The sequence below is a fragment of the Erythrolamprus reginae genome, chromosome 10 (assembly GCF_031021105.1).
Source record: "Erythrolamprus reginae isolate rEryReg1 chromosome 10, rEryReg1.hap1, whole genome shotgun sequence".
Classification (NCBI taxonomy): domain Eukaryota; kingdom Metazoa; phylum Chordata; class Lepidosauria; order Squamata; family Dipsadidae; genus Erythrolamprus; species Erythrolamprus reginae.
In genome coordinates, this window is record NC_091959.1 from 24,235,032 (window position 1) to 24,254,406 (window position 19,375).

At 46.2% G+C, this 19,375-nt stretch overlaps 2 long non-coding RNA genes across 2 annotated transcripts; one reads left to right on the forward strand and one right to left on the reverse strand.

Annotated features, from left to right (window-relative positions):
* Positions 1-3,383: 3,383 nt before the first annotated feature.
* On the reverse strand, positions 3,384-6,128 carry LOC139172944 (uncharacterized). Its single transcript, XR_011559956.1, has 3 exons — positions 5,975-6,128; positions 5,345-5,698; positions 3,384-4,389 (listed from the first exon to the last, which is right to left on the reverse strand). It is a non-coding gene; the product is annotated as an uncharacterized lncRNA (long non-coding RNA).
* Positions 6,129-8,045: 1,917 nt separating this feature from the next.
* On the forward strand, positions 8,046-10,281 carry LOC139172945 (uncharacterized). The gene is made up of 3 exons (XR_011559957.1): positions 8,046-8,130; positions 8,223-8,357; positions 10,238-10,281. It is a non-coding gene; the product is annotated as an uncharacterized lncRNA (long non-coding RNA).
* The last annotated feature ends 9,094 nt before the right edge of the window (positions 10,282-19,375 follow it).

The following is a 19,375-nucleotide window of genomic DNA, read 5'->3' on the forward strand; positions in this document are numbered from 1 at the left end:
AAGAAGCACTCTGAGAGGTCTTGGCCTTGCCTTTCTCAGAATGAGACTTTTCCTTGGGGGTAGCGGGCCTGATGGAAGTGGCCACCTCTTCCCCCAAGTGGGCTGATGCATCGGTCATCGTGTTAATACACTCACAGACAGTCCGGCAGAAGTAAGGCCTGGGCGATCACGCAGCCGAATTTCCAAAAGCAACTGCCTCAAATGAGAGAGGTCTGTGTACGGCTGCGTGTCTCCAGGCAGACCAGGGGGCGTGACTAGGAGCTGACTCACAAGGCCGTTCTCTCGGCCGGACCACAAAAATGGCCGCCGCGCCGTTGCTATGACAACCGGCGCGACGCTAACGGCCGTTCCCGCCCTTTTCCTTGCTGAGGGCCGGCTTAACATGGCGGCCGCGCCGTTGTCATGACAACCGGCGCGGATTCAATCGGCCGTTCCTGTCACTTGCCGGTGAGGCTTGGTAAGACCGCGTTTCGGTCTTGATTCAACGATCGCCGCCCCAGCTGCCTATTCAGCACTTCGCATGGTCGCCATCTATCTTTGGCTCTGGTCTATTCGTCGGGAGGGGCAGGCCCCTCCCGACGGCAACCGCCTCCAAACGCCGGGAGCGACCTCGGAGGACGGGAACCCGGTCGCCCTGATATCAATTCCCCCCCCCCACGGTCGATTTCCAACGCTCGATAATTAGTGGAAGACAAAAAAAAGGGGGGGTAGGGCGCGACAAACCAGTAACTAGAACCCACGGAGGGCCTAGTTCACTGTTGTAAAGGAGGGAGCCAGATCCAAAGTAACCTGCAGAAAAAAGACAAAAGAAAAAAGGAAGAAGAGAAGCATTAGTACACAAACCTACCAAGGTATTTTTAATACTAACACTTCTGAAGAGAAAACTCAAAAAGGTCCCTTTACTGCGACTGAGTTTTTATGACTGGTGGGCTAGGGGGCGGTGCCTGCATAATATTTAAATTAAAACTCAGTCCCTCCAATGAGATTGGAGAATTACCCACGTTGGACTCTCCTTGCAAGTGCATTGGAGAATAGAATAGAATAGAATGCTTTATTGGCCAAATGTGATTGGACAAACAAGGAATTTGTCTTTGGTGCATATGCTCTCATAAAAGAAAAGAGACATTTGTCAAGAATCATGAAGTACAAAGTTTAATTATTATCATGGGGTCAAATAAGCAATCAGGAAACAATCAATATTAATGAAAATCTTAAGATACAAGCAACAAGGTTACAGTCATAAGTGAGAGGAGATGGGTGATAGCAATGATGAGAAAAAACTAATAATAACAGTAGTGCAGACTTAGTAAATAATTTGACAGTGTTGAGGGATCTTTATCCATATAGTACGACTGCAGTAATATTATTATTTATTCCTCTTCTTATCTTCCTTACTACTTCCTCTTATTGGGATGATGATGATGAAGTAGAAAAATATGACGATACTGAATTCTGTTGCTTGCAGCTTCTACACCGGGGACGAATACCTTGTCTAATCTTAGTTTGCCAAATAAAGTATCTAATACAATTCAATCTTCTTTTTTCTTCCCTCTCCACCCTTAAGCTTTAGTTAAGTTTTACATCGGAGATGACGATGAAGATAATTAGGAAGTGGTGGAGGAAGGACAAGAAATGAGTACAAGTAATGAGCTGGAGGAAGTAAACGACATAACAGCTGTCAGGGTAAGAGGAAAAAGGAAACCCACTCTTCTTTTTCCTCCTCCTCCCACCCAAATTCCAAGCTTTCATTTCTTTCCGAATGGGTTTCCACACATTATTTGCTTTTACATTGATTCCTGTGGGAAAACTTGCGTCTACTTACAAACTTTTCTACTTAAGAACCTGGTCACGGAACAAATTAAGTTCTTAAGTAGAGGTACCACTGTATTTACACACACACACACACACAAACCAGCGGTGAAAAGCTCCTGGGTCACACAAGCCTGTCTGTCATCAGAGAGCCGGTCGCGAAGGGAGCGTGAGGCTCCGCCCACCCACCTGGATTCATCCCTTTGAGTCGTTTTACCCTCTGCGCATGTCCAAAGCATTCTGGGCATGCGCAGAGGGTAAAAGAACCCAAATGGCGGCTTATGGGTGAGTGGGCGGAGCTGACGACCGGGAGTATTTCAGAACACAAACAAACAACATTTTATGTTATGAGTGTCTTCCTTACACTTTTTATTTTTTAGGAGAAAGATGACAAAATTGATAAAGTAGAGGAAGAGATTAAAGACGAGGCACTGAAGGAAGTAGAGAATGAAGAGGAACCGGAGGATTTACAAGAAGAGCAGAAAATCCCCATTTTTTCAGAAGATGAAGTAAGCAAACAAATTTACTTTCTTTTAAACTTTGATATTGCAACATTATACTGGAACGCATAAATTTGCTTTTGTTCATGTTTTTATTTATTTATTTTTATTTTATTTTATTTATTTTGTCAAACAATCATAGGGTGATAATTTGTTCAAATGAAACATTAGATAAGTAATGATAAAAAGTAACAAAAGAAGACAATAGGACAGGGACGGTAGGCACAGTGTTGCGCTTATGCACGCCCCTTACAGACCTCTTTGAAAGGAGGAGAGGTCAATTGTAAATAGTCTAAGGTTAAAGGTTTTGAGGTTAGGAGTAGAAACCACAGAATCAGGTAGTGCATTCCAGGCGAAAAATATGACAAAAATATGACAATACTGAATTCTGTTGCTTGCAGCTTCTACACCGGGGAAGAATATCTTGTCTAATCTTACTTTGCCAAATAAAGTATTTAATTCAATTCTTTTTTCTTCCCACTCCACCCCTAAGCATCAGTTCAGGCATGCGCAGAGGGTAAAAGAACCCAAATGGCGGCTTATGGGTGAGTGGGCAGAGCCAACGACCGGGAGTATTTCAGAACACACACAAACAACATTTTATGTTATGAGTGTCCTCCTTACACTTCTTATTTTTTAGGAGAAAGATGACAACATTGCTATAGAGGAAGAAGGGATTAAAGACCAGGCAATTGTGGAAGCAGAGAAAGAAGAGCAGAAAATCATTGTTTCTGAAGACGAAGTAAGCAAACAAACTTACTTTCTTTTTAACTTTGATATTGCAACATTACACTGGAACACATAAATTTGCTTTTATTCATGTTTTTATTTATTTATTTTTATTTTATTTTATTTATTTTGTCAAACAATTATAGGGTGATAATTTGTACAAATTAAACATTAGATAAGTATTGATAAAAAGTAACAAAAGAAGACAATAGGACAGGGACGGTAGGCACATTGGTGCGCTCATGCACGCCCCTTACAGACCTCTTAGAAAGGAGGAGATGTCAATTGTAGATAGTCTAAGGTTAAAGGTTTTGAGGTTAGGAGTAGAAACCACAGAATAGAATAGAATAGAATAGAATAGAATAGAATAGAATAGAATTTTTATTGGCCAAGTGTGATTGGACACAGAAGGAATTTGTCTTGGTGCATATGCTCTCAGTGTACATGGATAAAGTAGAGGAAGAGATTAAAGACAGGGCATTTGAGGAAGTTAAACATGAGGAACCGGAGGAGAATGTAGAAGAAGAGCAGAAAATCCCCATTTTTTCCGAAGATGAAGTAAGCAAACAAATTTACTTTCTTTTTAACTTTGCTACATTATACTGGAATGCATAAATTTGCTTTTATTCATGTTTTTATTTATTTATTTTTATTTTATTTTATTTATTTTGTATTCCTTGATTTATGACCAGTCATTTAGAAAGATGACAAAATTGATAAAGTAGAGGAAGAGATTAAAGATGGGTCATTTGAGGAAGTAGAGAACGAAGTTAAACATGAGTAACCGGAGGAGAATTTAGAGGAAGAGCAGAAACTCCCCATTTTTTCCGAAGACGAGGTAAGCAAACAAATTTACTTTCTTTTTAACTTTGATACATTATACTGGTACACATAAATTTGCTTTTATTCATGTTTTTATTTATTTATTTTTATTTTATTTTATTTATTTTGTCAAACAATTATAGGGTGATAATTTGTACAAATTAAACATTAGATAAGTATTGATAAAAAGTAACAAAAGAAGACAATAGGACAGGGACGGTAGGCACATTGGTGCGCTCATGCACGCCCCTTACAGACCTCTTAGAAAGGAGGAGAGGTCAATTGTAGATAGTCTAAGGTTAAAGGTTTTGAGGTTAGGATTAGAAACCACAGAATCAGGTAGTGCATTCCAGGCGTTGATTACTCTGTTGCTGAAGTCATATTTTTTGCAGTCAAGTTTGGAGCGGTTGACATTTAGTTTAAATCGATTTCGTGCTCTTCTCTTTTTGCGGTTGAAGGTGAAGTAGTCATTAACAGGTAGTTTTTATGTTGTGCGCTTTCCAGGGTCTCATTGGGCTAACGGTTGACTCTGTAAATAAATATTCATACATTTTGTTGAGGGATGGTATTAACTTACTTTCGCTACCGGTTCACAAGTATGAGTGCACACATGTGCTGATTTTGCTCACATGTGCCACTTCTGTACATGCGCAAATGCGCTATGCTCATGTGAGTGGCTTGTGCTGCATGCGCACAGCTTGCACATGTGCCTAAATAGGACAGTATGGCATTGGAGGGGGTGGACCAGCCTATCTGTAGGTCATTACTACCGGTTTGCCTAAACCGGTCCTAATGGGGTGAAAACAAATCCCTGATTTTGTGCTCTGGAAATATTGATTCCGGGTGCAGCTTGGGGTGGGTCTGTTCTCTCTCACAGGCACTGCTGACATAGTGAGTCAAAGGCTGAGCTGGATTGCCATTTTTCTTCTCATTCGGTTGGGAAAAGGTGTTTCATTTGTTCCACATGCTTATGCTTCATTGATCTTGTTCGCTGGTGAAACAAGCTTAGCTGTTCATTGCTAAGTCACCTGATTCCCAATAGGTATAAACTCCTTTTGATTATTGTTGTGTAGACAAAGCATAATATACTCTACTCAAGGCAGATCAACTGCAGAAATCACAGTTACTGCCAACCTGCCTTCCATTGAGGGCCTGTATACCGCATGAGTCAAAAAGGGGGCCATGAAAATATTTATGTCACATCCTGGACATAAATTGTTAAAACTTCTACCCTCAAAATGATGCTACACAGCACTGCACACCAAGGCAACTAGACACAAGAACAGTTTTCCCCCGAACTCTGTTAAACAAATAATTCCCTCAACACTGTCAAACTGTTCACTAAATCTGCACTGCTATTAATTTTCCCTTCATTCCCATCACCCTCCCACCTATGATTGTATGACTGTAACTTGTTGCTTGTATCTTTATGATTTATATTAATATTTATATTATTTAATTATTATTAGTAGTAGTAGTAGTACCCTATGGCAATCCATAACTCTTCTGTGGGGAAAAGAGACAGAAAAACCTCATTGAAATGTGAAGAAATGCCTGGAAGCATCTGTTCAAGCCATTCAAGATTGACAGAAGTCTATGGTAGAGTTCCATACTCCCTACGTTGAGATGATAGTCATCGAAGGATGATGGGAAGTGAGGGATCTCCTCTTCCTTTTTCCACCTATCGAGCACTGAAATGGCTTCTCCTCTTGCCCGTCTGGCTGCTCTTCCTCAGACATTTGAGGTCCCAATGGAGCTGGGCATGAATTCCCTTCCAGGTCACGTCCAATTCCTTGCAAGGAGTTCAGATATGGCTCTGAATAATTTGCATCATCTCCCTGATAAAAATAAAGAAAAGACCATCAAAATGCAAGAATGAGAGATCCATCTGTGTATTGTGGCACTGGGTTCCTGGATGAAGTATACAATGGTATACAATGGGTATACAATGGTGTATTTGTGGCACTGGGTTCCTGGATGAAGGAGAGGGTTGGACTAGATGACCATGAAGGTGCCTTTCACAGCTTACATTCTGTGATTCTCTGAATATCTGTAATACAGGTAATCCTTGATTTATGACCATCATTTAGAAACAGTTGAAAATCATGACAAACCTGGAAAATGCAACTTAGAAGCAGGCCATTACGGTGTCCCTGAAGTCGTGCGATTGCAATCCAGGCCCTTTACAGCTGGCTCCCCTTGACAACAGCTGCAGCATCCCAAGGTTACATGGTGATCATTTGCAATCTTCTCAGGGGCTTCCAACAGAAAATCAATGGGGAAGCCAATGGGGGAGGCTGCAAGTCAGGGTCAGGTGACGTCTCACTCTTTCTTTTCTAATTAAAAATCAGAATATATTGGAATATTGAAATTAGCAATTTAGAAAAATTAGAAAAGGAAAATTATATTTAAAAAATTCCTTTTTAAATTCATCTAATAGTGTAATGAGGAGTCCTAGCCAACCTTTCCCGAATATCGTCAGAGCAGTGAGACAAGTGAGCCTTGTGTGTGTGTGGGGGGGGGGTCGGAAAACCATCTTTGGATCGAAATCAGACATTCAGACATTCACCCTCTCCCACCCGCTGCAGACCGAGAGAAGCAGAGTCTCTTCTGGTCTCCTCCTTGATAATTGCCCTGGAGATGCTCGGAGGTCCTTCCTGCCCCCTTTCTCTGGGATCCCATCCTGGGGGTCCTGAGGAGCCTCCCATCTTTCCCAGCCATCATGGGATCAAGTGGGAAAGGAGTCCCAAAGGAAAGGAATCCCTGCATTGGCTGTGTTTAGGGCTCGGAGGGGACTGGAGACCCCCATTTTGGACAAGGAAGGTCCATGGTTGGGGAGAGGAGCTAAGGGATCCAGTTGGGCCCAAGCAGAGGCTCCTTCCCTCCGCAGAATACTGGAATAGTGCAACTGAAAAGAGGTTGAGACCCTGGAAGAAAAAATCCAGAGAAGAGCCACTGAGGGGACCAAAGGCCTGGAGGCTGAAGCATACGAAGAGCGGCTGCAGGTTTTGGGCATGGCTAGTCTGGAGAAAAGAAGAATTAGGGGTGAGGTCCTGGCAGCACTCCAGTATTTGAGGGGCTGCCATGCAGAAAAGGGGACACATTATTCTCCAGGGTCCCAGAGGGCAGCACAAGGAACGATGGATGGGAACTAAGGACTGAGAGAAGCCACCTGGAATGAAGGAGAAATTATCCTCACAGCGAGGACAGTTAGCCAGTGGAACCGCTTGCCTTCAAGATTCCCTTGTCTGGGGGGGGGGATAGCAGGGGGCTGGGCTAGAAGACCTCCGAGGTCCCTTCCAGCTCTAGTATATCCTGCTCCATTCAAGAGGCCTCAGGCACAACCCCTCCCCCATTGTCTGGGCTGCTCCCTCAGGAAGACCCAAATCATCCACAGATAACGACCCCTAAGGATTCCAGGAGTTGGTACATTCCAACGACTTTCTGCCTATGTAGAATCCCCCTGTCCAAATGGCTCAGTCCGAAGAGGCCACTGAGGGAAGCAAGAAAAGCTCTCAACTAATAATAAAACCCCAAACCCCAGAACAGAATAATAGGATAGGATCTAGGATAGGATAAATAGAACAGAATAGAGGAAAGAGGAAATAGAATAGAATAGGATAGGATAGAAAAAACTAGGATAGGATAGCTTGGCATTGCATGTATGCCATAGCACAGCATATAGGAGAAAATGTACAATAGAATATGATATAATAACTTTATTATAACTTTCAATGTACACTAATCAGCATAGATTAAAACAAAATTTTGTTGCATACAGTTCTGAAAGGGTGGCCCCCTCCAACATTCATTACACAAACATGACTAAATAAATAAATATTATACATATACCCTTATACTCACCTATATTCTATGACACAGAGAAACCACACAATATAGTTTGGATCAATACGTGTATGTGGCGATTAAAATGATTCCTGGGGTTGCCAGAGGGAGGAGTTGTAGTAGCAACACTCAAGTTATACACAGAAACACAAGAAATATTTTTCAATTGAAAAAAAGTTTGATGATTCTAGTAAAAAACCCACTAATTTCTCTCTGATCCTGGAATTTACAGCACGACCCCCCAGACGAGCTCTCCGAATAAGGAGCTCCTGGCAAAAGCCGCCCAGCTTGCCCAGGAGAACTCCGAACTCTGCAGAGAGCTGGAGGCGGAAGAGAGGAGGGGAGCAATTCTCGGACAGCAAGGCTGACTTGGGCAAAGGGGCAAAAGTCAATAACGGAGAAAGTAAAGCTCAGAAACTGCCAGGTATTTTTAGGTAGCTTTAATTTGAAACAAGTTGCATTGTTTGAATGAAAACCTGATTGGGCTAATTTTGCTCTTGTCTTTCTCTTTTGCAGAATTGGTCATCATCAGATAAAGTTGAATGTTGAGAGGGACGAATATTGAAGCCTCCTCTGCAGAGTTCTGGAGCAAACTGGCCGGAGTCAGGAGCTCCTCTTGGAGAACCTGAAAATAAAACAACAACTGGAGAAGTGAGAAATATTTATAGATGAATTCCGACATTCTTTCAAATCTTTCCTCCCTCCCTCCCTCTCTCATTCTCTCCATCCATATCTATCTATCTATCTATCTATCTATCTATCTATCTATCTATCTATCTATCTATCTATCTATCTATCTATCTTCTATCTATCTATCTATCTATCTATATTCTATCTATCTATCTATCTATCTATCTATATTCTATCTATCTATCTATCTATCATCTATCTATCTATCTATCTATCTATCTATCTATATTCTATCTATCTATCTATCTATCTATCTATCTATCTATCTATCTATCTATCTATCTATCAATCATGAGAGGGCTAATTTCTGTCTCTTCTTCATAATTTACAAGAATTCCCGTCTGCTAGAGCAGAGGTCCCCAACCGCCGGTCCGCGGACCAGGACCGGGCCGTTGGGGTTTTTCAGCCGGTCCGCGGCGCCGCTGACAGCTAGCTCCGCGGCCCTGCGCCTGGTCAGAGCTCGCTCTGTGTGGATTTATAATGTTTTCTGCCATAGCCGTGACAGTTCGCAGCTCCCAGCAGAGAACATTATGCAGGACGGGGTGGGGCGTCGGGCTGGTCTTAGTGACGCAGCCCTCCACAGCACAGCATGGTACCTGTTGTACATCACGGGGCGGGTCTTAGTGACGTGGTCCTCCTGCACAGCATGGTGTGTTCCTGACGGGGTGGGGCGGCAGGCTCTCCTTACTGACACCCCCCCGGCAGAACATGTTATGTGGGGCGTGCTGGGGCAGCAGACTGGCTTCAGTGACGCGGCTCCCGGTACCGGTATTCAGTGTGTAGCGCTGCTAAAAAGCAGCGCTGTATACACTGACACTCAATGTACAATGCTGCTACTTAGCAGCGCTGTACACAGAGGTCCCGCCAGCATCCTCCCCATACAGCGCTGTCTGGTGCATATAGCAGTGCTAGTAGCAGTGCTGTACACTGAAACTCAATGTACAGTGCTGCTACTCGCAGAATGTGCTCAGGCAGGAGCAGAGACAAGCAGGTCATGTGTGTCCAGCGCTCCTTCCCCTCCTGCTAGCTGCGAGTTGGAGAGGGAGGGGCTCTGGATGCTAATGGAAAGCTAGATATGACGTCAGGTGTCCCACCCTTATGACTCCTGTCAATGCTTGTTTATGTGCGATATATTTTTCAAGAGGATGTGCATGAGGATATGTTATGTGTATTATTGTTGCCAGCCAACACCACAGGTGCAGAACTATTCAAGTCTTTGGATGATTACATATCAGGAAACCTAAACTGGTCATTTTGTGTCGGTATATGCACAGACGGAGCAGCTGCCATGACTGGACGGCTTTCTGGTTTAACTACCCGGGTCAAAGATGTTGCGTCTGAATGCGACTCTACGCACTGTGTCATCCATAGAGAAATGCTGGCAAGCCGAAAAATGTCACCTGAACTTAACAGCGTTTTGCAAGATGTGATTAAAGTTATTAATCACATAAAAGCACATGCCCTTAACTCACGTCTGTTCGAGCAGCTCTGTGAGGAGATGGACGCGGAGCACAAATGTCTTCTCCTACACACAGAAGTCAGATGGCTTTCTAAAGGTAGAGCACTGGCCAGAGTTTTTGAGTTACGAGACCCGCTTTATAGATTTCTTTTAGAAAAAGAATCGCCACTTGCAGCACATTTCAGTAGTAAGGAATGGGTCACAAAACTTGCTTACTTATGTGACATATTCAACTTTTTGAACGAACTTAATCTGTCACTTCAGGGGAGAATGACAACTGCCTTCAAGTTGGCAGATAAAGTTGCTGCATTTAAAGCCAAACTGGAAGTGTGGGGACTGCGAGTGAGAACAGGGATATTTGACATGTTTCAAACATTAGCAGGAATTTTGGAAGAGACCGAGCCTGAGCCTTCATTCTCCCAGCTGGTACATGATCACCTATCTCAGCTTTCAGAAGAGTTTGAGTGCTATTTTCCAACCACAAAAAACCCACGAACTAGGAAGGAATGGATTCGCAACCCATTTGTGAACAAGCCAGGTGAATCGACCTTGTCCGTGCTTGAAGAAGACCAACTGCTTGAGATTGCAAATGATGGTAGCCTTAAAACTATGTTTGAGACTTCAAATCTCCCAACATTCTGGATTAAAGTCCAGGCTGAATATCCTGGGATCGCCACCAAAGCACTGAAAACTCTGCTTCCTTTTCCAACATCCTATCTTTGTGAAACTGGGTTTTCTGCCATGACAACAGCAAAAATGAGATTACGGATAGACTGGACATAAGGAACACACTTCGGGTTTCACTGTCTCCCATCACCCCTAGATGGGACCGTCTTGTTGCAGGAAAACAAGCCCAGTGCTCCCACTGATCCAGGGAAACAAGCCTGGTGCTCCCACTCATTCTGAACCTATGGTAAGTTGAATCACATTCTCATTATAAATGTCATAATTATATGATAAGTATGCACTAAGCTCCCCCCCTCCATAACCCCACCCCCATATGACCAAAGCCCCCACCCCCCACCCCCACCGGGCCATGGAAAACTGGTCTAGCTTAAAGCCGGTCCCTGGTGCAAAAAAGGTTGGGGACCTCTGTGCTAGAGGACATGGTGGCCGAAAGGGTGGAGCTGAAGAGGACTCTGGAGGAAGAGCGAAACACCAACGCCAAGCTCAGGGAGCAGAAGGCCTCCATGCTGCGGAGCCCTCAGAGCTCTGAAGGGGAGGTGAGGAACCTTCAGATGGCAGCCCTGAGTGAGGGGGCACAGGATGTCCCTCATTTCCTCCCATGTAGTCTGAAAGGGGGGAACCCTCGGTGGGGGGGGTGAAGATATGGAGGGCAGAAGTCTCTGGACAGCCTCCCCCTCCCGGCTGCTCTCACATCTTGGTCTCTCTTTCAGATGAAGCTCCCACTGAGGAAACACGGAGGAGACCCGGAAGACACAAGAAGAGCTCCCGAGCCTCCATCTGCCTGGAGCTTCCAGTAGGTGCCTCCTCCTCCCCCATTTCCCCTCCCCCCTCCACTCCTCCTCTCTCCCCGTCCCTATCCCTCCCCTGCCTCTCTCTCCCTCTCCCTTCCTAAAAACTTCCCCCACCTCTCCCTTCCCCTCCCCTTCCCTTCCTGATACCCCTCCCCCTCTCTTTCCCTCCCCCCTTCCCCCTTCCTCTCAGGTTCCCTCTCCCTCTGCTCTCCCTTCTTCCTTCCCGATTCCTCTCCCTCTCCCTCTCCACACCCTCATCCCTCCCCTGCCCCTCCCCTCCCCTGCCCCCTTCCTTCCCTCCCTCTTCACCTTCCTTCCCCTTTCCCTTTCTCTTCCCCTACCCTCCTCCCCCTTCCCCCTCTCTACTCCTTCCCGTCCTCCAGCATTCCCCCTCCTCTCACTTCCCCCCCCTTCCCCTTCATCCTCCCCTCCCTCTATTCTCCAAAGCACCTGAGGGCAGGGCAGGAAGCAATGGGTGGAAACTAATCAAGGAGAGAAGCATCTTGCAACGGAGGAGAAAATTCCTGACAGTTAGTGAAGTGACTCGAGACAGAGAGTAACAAAGACGGTTCCTTTATTTTCAGCTCTTTCGGAAGTGACAATCAGCTGGAACGCGTCTGGCTTTTACAGGGAGAAAGAGCTCCTTATATACAGTTTTGGCTCCCGCCAAAACTGAGCTGTCAACACCACAGCCAATCAGGCGCAACCTCTAATTTACATATTTTCCCTGGTTACAACTATTTACATAGGATTCTACACCCCTCCCTCTCTAGAGAAAAAAAAACAGTTTAGTCAGAAAGCCATGTGATATAGTCCTCCAATCGGCGCGGTCTTTGTATAGTCCTTTCTGACCTGCGCAGCACAGTTGAGGTTTCGCCGTCAGCAGAAGAGGAGGTCGGTTCGTTGGTACCTCCTCTGGTTTTCAAGGGCCGAGGCTGTGCCCCGGCCCCCAGAGTCGAGTTGGCTGGCACATCACCGACCTCTGCCGACGAAGATGGCCCTGCGCCGCTGGTTGACGAGCTTCGTTGTGGTGAGTCCAAATTTAAATCTATTACAGTTGGTAGCGCGTCGTTTACATGCGGGGAAAGACAGCCGGACTTAGCGTTTTGCTCAGAATCAGTTTCTGGGCACCTCCGTAAATGGTCGATGTGCCTAGTCCATAGTCGCCCATCGTTTAACCTTATTACATAAGTTTTAGGTGCTGTTTGTTGCACCACAGTTCCCTTTAGCCAATTCAGGCCTCCATCAAAAATTTTTGCAAAAATACATTGCCCCCAAAACATGTGTCTTTCAACATTTTCAGACATATAATTATTTGTACAATACATAGGGTGTAACCTATCCAGGGTGGATCTGAGTTTTCTCCCCATGAGGATTTCTGCAGGACTTCTGTGGGTTGTTGCATTTGGAGTGATATGCTGGGCCAATAGGAATTTATCTAAGTGATCTTGCACCTCTCCAGGGCCAGCCCTACGCAAGGCCTCCTTTGCCACATGCACGTACCTCTCTGCCAATCCATTTGCCCATGGCGAGTAAGGTGATATGAGGGCGTGCCTGACCCCTAACTGGTCTAGAAATAATTCAAATTGTCTGGCTGTCAATTGGGGCCCATTATCAGATACCAATACATCAGGACAGCCATGGGTGGCGAAAAGATGGCGCAAAGCCTTTATAGTTGCACACGTGGTGATATTATGCATCACAATTATTTCGACCCACTTAGAATAAGCATCCACTACGATTAAGAAATACTGTGAACCAATGGGGCCTGCGAAATCAATGCGTATTCTGGACCATGGCCCCTTGGGTTGCTCCCAATCCATGGGTGTAGTTTGGGGGGGGTTTGGCCTTGACTCTTGACAGGGGTCACACTTGGCCACCCACCTTTCAATTTCGGCATCTAATCCCGGCCACCAGAAATGGCCCCTGGCTAACCCCTTCATCCTTACTATGCCTGGATGTCCCACATGCAACATATTCAAAACCTTAGTTTTCAGACTGTCAGGGATTATGACCCTGTCACCCCATAATAGGCATCCTTTAACATAAGACAGCTCAAGTCTCTTACTCTTAAATTCAGACAGGTCTTTTCCCTCAGGTTCATTACTCCACCCTCTTAATACACAATTAATTACTTTTATGAGTACCGGGTCTTGTTTAGTATGTTCAGCCACTTCCTTGGCAGTTGTCAGAGGGTTATCTTCTAACTCTATAATCAATACATCAGCAGAAGGGGCAGGGTCCTCTACTATTTCTGGAATGGGGCACCTGCTAAGGCCATCCGCATGATTTATGGTTGTACCTCCCCTATGCGTTAACTCATATAGGTAACTTGATAAGAATATAGCCCACCTAATTAACCTTGGTGACATAAAAGGCGGAGTTGGTTTGTCTGGGGCTAGAAGACCTAGCAAGGGTTTGTGATCTGTAACCAGCTCTAACTTCCTCCCAAAAAGGTAATTGTGGAACTTTTTAACCCCAGCCACCAATGCTAAGGCCTCTTTGTCCAACTGACTGTAGTTTCTTTCTGTGCTGGACAAGGTTCTGGAAAAGAATGCTATTGGGGCCTCTGTGTTGTTAGGCAACACATGAGCCAGGACACTACCCACCCCATAAGGGGAAGCATTGCACGTAAGACGTAGGGGGAGCAATGTACTATACTGTACCACTACACTTTTGGAACCTTCTCCCAAGGCATTATACTATACCTAGAACCAGTGTCCAGTTCCATCTGGCATGGGTGTGAATTTAGGAGCAATGAAATAGTGATTTTGCCTTTGTTCGCTGTTACCGTGCTATTGATAGAAATGACCCGGTTACCTCTTGTGTAGTCGCGGTTAAAGTTGGAGTGATTTTTTCGGCTGAAAGATCGAAATCCCCTGTTGTCGCGCGGTTGGGGCTGCTGGTTTTGGAATCTCGGCAGGCGTTGTGTGGAGAACGTTTCTTCCGGCATGGGGGCTCTGCAGGCTTCGGCGATGTGGCCATGGCGGCTGCAGCGGTGGCAATTGGCATCCCGAAAAGGGCAGCGTTGGTGCGGATGGTTCCCCCGGCAGCCAGAGCACGGAATTGTTGAGCGAGGTTGCCTCAGGGGGTGCGAGTGGTCTTGCTGGAGCAAGAAACAGTCGTCTTCGGAGGGTGTAGATGGACCCAAGTTGATTGGAGACTCGGCGCGGCGAGTAGGCGAATTGATGTGAGCAACGACTTCTTGCTTGTCGTTTTCTTTTAGCTCCTTTGCAGCGGCTTCGGCGACTTCAGCAGTTTGGGCCAACTTGATGACCGTTTCCAGTGAAGGTTCCTCTTCGGTGAGGAGCTTGTTTCTGACGGTAGCATTCCTCATGCCGCAGATGAGGGCATCTATTAGGCGTGCTTCCGGGTTGTCAAAACGGCATTTTGACAGCACCGTTCGTAGACGCGTAGCATATTGATTGATGGTCTCTTTCTCTAGTTGTCCCATTCGCGAGAACTGGTGTCTGAAAACGATCGCCGGCTTCGTGGGTTTGAAGTGGGCAGACAGATTTGTCTTCAATGAGTCCCAGGCGATGGAGTTGGCCGGTAGTGGGTCTGTTAATGTCTGGGCGAGATCGAACATCTCCGAGCCCCAGTAGTTTAAGAAGATCGCTCTCTTCCGATCATTGTCGGCTTCTCTCATGCCGGCAGCCTCGAGGAAGATCTCAAATTTCGCGAGGTAGGCGTACCATGTAGACTTCTCCGGGTCGAAGAACTCCGGAGCTCTCCCGGCAGGCAGGGAATCCATAGCGGCAAGCGAAGGCTCTTTCTTCCATCGTTGCCAGGTGAAGTGACTCGAGGTAGTGCCTCAGGGGGTGCGAGTGGTCTTGCTGGAGCAAGAAACAGTCGTCTTCGGAGGGTGTAGATGGACCCAAGTTGATTGGAGACTCGGCGCGGCGAGTAGGCGAATTGATGTGAGCAACGACTTCTTGCTTGTCGTTTTCTTTTAGCTCCTTTGCAGCGGCTTCGGCGACTTCAGCAGTTTGGGCCAACTTGATGACCGTTTCCAGTGAAGGTTCCTCTTCGGTGAGGAGCTTGTTTCTGACGGTAGCATTCCTCATGCCGCAGATGAGGGCATCTATTAGGCGTGCTTCCGGGTTGTCAAAACGGCATTTTGACAGCACCGTTCGTAGACGCGTAGCATATTGATTGATGGTCTCTTTCTCTAGTTGTCCCATTCGCGAGAACTGGTGTCTGAAAACGATCGCCGGCTTCGTGGGTTTGAAGTGGGCAGACAGCTTTGTCTTCAATGAGTCCCAGGCGATGGAGTTGGCCGGTAGTGGGTCTGTTAATGTCTGGGCGAGATCGAACATCTCCGAGCCCCAGTAGTTTAAGAAGATCGCTCTCTTCCGATCGTTGTCGGCTTCTCTCATGCCGGCAGCCTCGAGGAAGATCTCAAATTTCGCGAGGTAGGCGTCCCATGTAGACTTCTCCGGGTCGAAGAACTCCGGAGCTCTCCCGGCAGGCAGGGAATCCATAGCGGCAAGCGAAGGCTCTTTCTTCCATCGTTGCCAGGTGAAGTGACTCGAGACAGCGAGTAACAAAGACGGTTCCTTTATTTTCAGCTCTTTCGGAAGTGACAATCAGCTGGAACGCGTCTGGCTTTTACAGGGAGAAAGCGCTCCTTATATACAGTTTTGGCTCCCGCCAAAACTGAGCTGTCAGCGCCACAGCCAATCAGGCGCGACCTCTAATTTACATATTTTCCCTGGTTACAACTATTTACATAGGATTCTACAGTTAGAACAATTGATCAGTAGAAGGGCTTGACTACAGAAGTCGTGAATGCTCCAATACTGGACGTTTTTAAGAAGATGTTGGATAACCATTTCTCTGAAGTAGGGTAGGGTCTTCTCCCCAAGCAGAGGGTTGGACTAGAAAATCTCCATGGTCCCTTCCAACTCTGTTATTATTATTCGTTATCTTCCTTGAGTGATGAATATCTTGCTATAAGCCAAATTCCTAAATTTTTGTTTTTTGATCTGTAATGCTGTTTTCCCAGTTAAGTCTTTTACCAGATTTTTTGGAAAGATTTTTACTTTATATTTTTATCTTGACTTTATTAATTTTAAATCCCTTTTCCAAATTTTTTAATTTCTTTTAATAATTGTGTACCAGATTCATTATAAAATGTTTTACAGTTGGCACCTGCCACCAGCTAGACTTGCTAAAATGTACCTCAATCTGTCACTTCTATGTTGGAAGTGCAGGGAAGAGCCAGGCACATATTACAACGGAGAGTCAGTAGATGGACTCACACAACATGAAGCGTTGCAGAAATTTAAGGTTATGGCTCTGTGCAACGTTTTCCTATTAGAATTCTCCTCCTCTGCTTTCCCCCTTTCTTTTGTTCTTCTCCTTCCCCTGCTTCATCCTCCCGCTCTCCTCCTCCTTCCTTCCATCCCTTCCTCTCTTGTCCTTCCTTCCTTCCCTCCCTCCCCTTCCTCTCTATTCTTTCCTTCATTCTTTCCTCTCATTCCCTTCCTTCCTTCCATCCTTTCCTCTCTTGTCCTTCCTTCTTTTCTTCATTCCTTCCCTTCTTCTTTTGTCTTTCCTCCCTTTCTTCCTTCCCTCCCTCCCTCCCCTTCCTCGCCCTCCCTCCCTCCCTCCCTCCCTTCCTTCCTTATTTCTTCTCTTGCCCTTCCTTCCCTTCCTCTCTTGCCCTTCCTTCCTTCCTTCCCTTCATTCCCTTCCTCTCTTGTCCTTCCTTCCCTTCCTCTCTTGTCCTTCCTTCCTTCCCTTCCTCTCCTGTCCTTCCTTCCTTCCCTTCCTCTCCTGTCCTTCCTTCTTTCCTTCCTCCCTTCCCTCCCTCCCTCCCCTTCCTCTCCATTCCTTCCTTCCTTCCCTTCCACTCTTGTCCTCCCTTCCTTCCCTTCCTCTCTTGTCCTTCCTTCCCTTCTTCTCTTGTCCTTCTTTCCTTCTTTCCTTCCTTCCTTCCATCCTTCCTTCCCTTCCTCTCTTGTCCTTCCTTCTTTCCTCCCTCCCTCCCTTCCTTCCCTTCTTCTCTTGTCCTTCTTTCCTTCCTCCCTCCCTCCCTCCCTTGTCCTCCCTCACTTCCTTCCTTCCCTTCTTCTCTTGTCCTTCTTTCCTTCCTTCCTTCTTTCCCTTCCTCTCTTGTCCTTCCTTCCCTCCCTTCCTCTCTTGTCCTTCCTATCTTCCTTTCTTCTTTCCTTCCTTTCTTCCTTCCCTTCTTCTCTTGTCCTTCTTTCCTTCCTTCCTTCCTTCCATCCTTCCTTCCCTTCTTCTCTTGTCCTTCTTTCCTTCCATCCTCCCTCCCTCCCTCCCTTGTCCTCCCTCCCTTCCTTCCCTTCCTCTCTTGTTCTTCCTCCCTTCCTTCCTTATTTCCTTCCTTCCTTCTTTCCCTTCCTCTCTTTATCCTCCCTCCCTCCCTCCCTTCCTTCCTTCCTTTGGGTTCGGGTAGGGTAAAGGTTAGTGTTAGAGTTAGTCTAAGTGCTATTGCTGTAACTGATCGTTTTTGTAACCCCCATGCAAATAGGAGAAGGATCACAGACCAAAACGCTGGACCTGCTGCTTCCCCTGGTTCAGGAGGAGGAAGACTCAGGTATTATTATCTTGGACTCCCTGAAGAAAATTTGGGAGTTTCCAGATCATGACTTGGAAAACACAGTCTGGGGCAGTGTTTCCCAACTTTGAAGATATCTGGACTTAAACTCCCAGCATTTGGAAGTGCAGGGAAGAGCCAGGCACATATTACAACTGAGAATCAGTAGATGGACTCACACAACATGAAGCGTTGCAGAAATTTAAGGTTATGGCTCTGTGCAACGTTTTCCTTTTAGAATTCTCCTCCTGTGCTTTCCCCCTTTCTTTTGTTCGTCTCCTTCCCCTGCTTCCTCCTCCCGCTCTCCTCCTCCTTCCTTCCACCCCTTCCACTATTGTCCTTCCTTCCTTCCCTCCCTCCCCTTCCTCTCCATTCTTTCCTTCATTCCTTCCTCTCGTGCCCTTCCTTCCTTCCATCCTTTCCTCTCTTGTCCTTCCTTCTTTTCTTCATTCCTTCCCTTCTTCTTTTGTCTTTCCTCCCTTCCTTCCCTCCCTCCCTCCCCTTCCTCGCCCTCCCTCCCTTCCTTCCTTCCTTCCTTATTTCTTCTCTTGCCCTTCCTTCCCTTCCTGTCTTGTCCTTCCTTCCTTCCTTCCCTTCCTCTCTTGTCCTTCCTTCCCTTCCTCTCTTGTCCTTCCTTCCTTCCCTTCCTCTCCTGTCCTTCCTTCTTTCCTTCCTCCCTTCCCTCCCTCCCTCCCCTTCCTCTCCATTCCTTCCTTCCTTCCCTTCATCTCTTGTCCTCCCTTCCTTCCCTTCATCTCTTGTCTTTCCTTCTTTCCTTCCTTCCTTCCCTTCCTCTCTTGTCCTTCCTATCTTCCTTCCTTCCTTTCTTCCCTCCCTCTCTTGTCCTTCCTTCCCTTCCTCTCTTGTCCTTCCTTCTTTCCTTCCTTCCTCCCTTCCCTCCCTCCCCTTCCTCTCCATTCCTTCCTTCCTTTCCTTCCTCTCTTGTCCTTCCTTCCCTCCTTTCCTCTCTTGTCTTTCCTTCCTTCCTTCCCTTCCTCTCTTGTCCTTCCTATCTTCCTTTCTATTTTCCTTCCTTCCTTTCTTCCCTTCCTCTCTTGTCCTTCCTTCCTTCCCTTCTTCTCTTGTCCTTCTTTCCTTCCTTTCTTCATTTCTTCCATCCTTCCATCCTTCCTTCCCTTCCTCTCTTGTCCTTCCTTCTTTCCTCCCTCCCTTCCTTCCCTTCTTCTCTTGTCCTTCTTTCCTTCCATCCTCCCTCCCTCGCTTGTCCTCCCTCACTTCCTTCCTTCCCTTCCTCTCTTGTTCTTCCTTCCTTCCTTCTTTCCCTTCCTCTCTTGTCCTCCCTTCCCTCCCTTCCTCTCTTGCCTTTCCTTCCTTCCTTCCTTCCCTTCCTCTCTTGTCCTTCCTATCTTCCTTTCTTCTTTCCTTCCTTTCTTCCTTCCCTTCTTCTCTTGTCCTTCTTTCCTTCCTTCCTTCCATCCTTCCTTCCCTTCTTCTCTTGTCCTTCTTTCCTTCC